The sequence below is a fragment of the Alexandromys fortis genome, unplaced genomic scaffold (assembly GCF_014885135.2).
Source record: "Alexandromys fortis isolate MF-2015 unplaced genomic scaffold, M_Fortis_MF-2015_v1.1 scaffold_438, whole genome shotgun sequence".
NCBI lineage: Eukaryota > Metazoa > Chordata > Mammalia > Rodentia > Cricetidae > Alexandromys > Alexandromys fortis.
In genome coordinates this window covers 41,203-44,245 of record NW_026068346.1, presented here as the reverse complement: position 1 = coordinate 44,245, position 3,043 = coordinate 41,203, and positions in this window count along the sequence as shown.

Here is a 3,043-nt window from a genome sequence, read left to right as displayed (position 1 = left end):
AGAGAGAGAGAGAGAGAGAGAGAGAGAGAGAGAGAGAGAGAGAGACTCTACTCAGGAGTCTAGCACATGAAATATTGTCTTCTACAGTTCAGATGGATCTTCCTATGTCACTTAGCATTGTCTAGAAATTCTCTAAGAGACATGCTAAGTTTGATTGGATGGTGACTCTAAAGCCCATTATGTGGGCAATCAAGAAGAAGAACTATCATTTCTGTCTATCTCTGTCATGCCTTCCTGTTGCTCCATTAAGTAGACAAGACAGGGAAGTTGTACCATATTTTAAATGCATTAGCTTTTGCATCCAGCCAGAAATCAGAGGAAGTCTTGCTCAGTTATCTTTCATACAGCTAAGGACCATCTGCCTAGGGAATGATGATTTGCAAAATTGGTTGAATTCTGCTACATTAATTAATAATGAAGACAATCCTTCAAAGATATACCCACAGGATTATGTGATTTTCACTGAGGTTCCTTTCTCAGGTGACTCTAGGCTGAGCCAAATTAAAAGTGAATAATACTTAAGACAGCTATATTATGGTATAATTTTTATCATGTTATGAAAGGGTGTGGGTGGTGATGTGGCTCAGTGGTAAAGAAAATGCTGGAATATCTAAGGACTTAAACTGTTCCCAGGAATTACATGGTGAAGGTAAAGAAATAACTCAACATTGTCTTCTGACCCACACATGTACCATGGAATGACCCTCCAATAAACAAGTAAATATAGTTTAAAGAATATATAAGAAGTGATTTGTGTTTGCTGAATTTCTACGGCTGATTATTTCTGTTTGCTAATTATTAAGAGAGACATTGTCTCAGTTAATGGTCTAAAGCTTTAACTCATGATCCCAATTCATCTTAGGCAAATGACCTTCTGAATAAACTCATGTCTCCTGCCCCTTGCTGCCTTGGTATTAGTTGAGTTCAAGCAGAACAGGGAGGTAGAGCAAATGTTTATTTTCATCAGTGATTTTCAAACTTTGCCTCCTGATTAGTCTGGCATGACATGATGGACTTGTGAAATGAAGACATGCTTAGACAGAAAAGTAAACTGAGATACCATTCTTTTAAAATGATGGTCAATTTTGAAATAATTTGGAGTGTGAGATGTCTGGAGAAAAAAGTTGTATGTTGTTATGATCAACTTGTCAGATAGTGCAGGAGAATCCATCTTTTTCATATTTTAACACACCATTTTTTCTCCAAAATGCACATCCCAGAACCACAAACTGAGTTAAAAATTGAAAAATTGAATTATCTCCCAAAGCTCTAACTTAAAATGTTTTAAATAATTTCTGAGTTGGCCCGAGTTCAGAGTTACCGTTGAGGGTGTATCCTGTGGGTTGTGAGTTGACACACCTATAAGTGGTCATTGCAAAATTGATATACACTCAGGCAACACTACTTGGACTGTGCAGGAGGAAGTCATGGAGTTGAGAGGCGGCTGGAGTAATGGGAAGAGTTGGAGAGCAGAGACAGAAAGGTGGAAATGATGTAAATACAGTAGTCAGTATAAAATTCTTTTTAAAAGTGAAAAAATGTTTTCTTCATATATTTAGAGGATATTTTTGTTAGGTTAATGAAACCTAACAGTTTAAATGTTCATATACAAAATTAGTTGTTTATTATCACTATTATATTTATTTATGGAACTGTGAGCAGAAATGACTTTTTCATTATTTTAAATACTCATTTTTAGTGTGTTTGTGTGTATCAGAGAAGGAAAGAGAAAGAGAGACTGGAAGTAGTGCCTGCAGAGGCTAATTTGGTTTCCCTGGAACTGGTGTCAAAGCTGGTATGAACCATGTGGCATTAGTGCTGATATAATAATTCAGGCCATCTGTATCCTCAACAAGTGCTCTATGTGCTGAACCATCTCTCAATCTCCGTGTATTGTTTTCAAACGTGTTTACTTTATAATTACTTATTTATGTGTGAGTTTATGTGTATGTGGGCTATGGAGAGTGGAAAGTATGAGCAATGATCTGGAGCCAAAAATGAAAACATAAGCAGCAGAAGACAAGAGATGGAAGAGAGAAACTCAGGTGTTGAAGGACACAGCCTGGCTGTCAGTCTGAAAATTGAAAAACAAGTTGTTGCATACTTAAGGGTACACTGAGAGGGGAGGCAAAGCCTACCAATGCTAGCATTAAATCCTAAATCTTCAAGAATGACAGTCTGAGTGCTGAGGAGTTCCATCTGGATGGCCCTTTTGTCCGCGGTGTCCTTGGGCTACCAGGTGTCCCTGTTTCAGTGCTGAGGAGTTCCATCTGGATGGGTGAGTGTGTGCTATCCTGGGAAGGATTATCCCAGAAGAGAGCACAACCCCCCTCCCCCAGCTCCTGCTGCAGGGGTGTCTTCCTTACACAAGACCCAGCACCCCGCCCAAGCCTGCCCTGTTTTCTGCAAGGTCCTTGGCTCAGGAACAGTTTCCTGCTCCTGCACTAAGGCTACCCACCCAGAGGGGTGAGTGCCTGCCTGTGGGGAAGGCCTGAAGGTTCCCTCAAGGGAGCACGGGCATGTTCAGCTTGTGCTGCAGGGTCTCCTATGTTCTACTCGACCCAGCCCTGCTCGCCACATTAGCCCTTTTGTCCACGGTGTTTTGGGGCTACCAGGTGTCCCTGTTTCAGTGCTGAGCATTTCCATCTGGACAGAGGGGGATACCAGGCATCCCTGTTTCACTGCTGAGGAATTCCATCCAGACAGGAACAGTTTCTGCTTCTACACTGAGGAAATCCACCCAGAGTCAGTCACAGCAGACTGGACCAAGACACCAGGCCTCTCCTGGCTCCATTTGAAAAAAGAGATGGGCAGGCGCCAATGCAAGAATTCCTCCAAGAGAATAGGGATACAAGGGTCATACCTAAATATAATAAAAGCTATCTACAGCAAACCGACAGCTAACATTAAATTAAATGGAGAAAAACTCAAAGCCATCCCACTAAAATCAGGAACAAGACAAGGATGTCCACTCTCTCCATACCTCTTCAATATAGTGCTTGAAGTTCTAGCAATAGCAATAAGACAACATAAGGGGATCAAG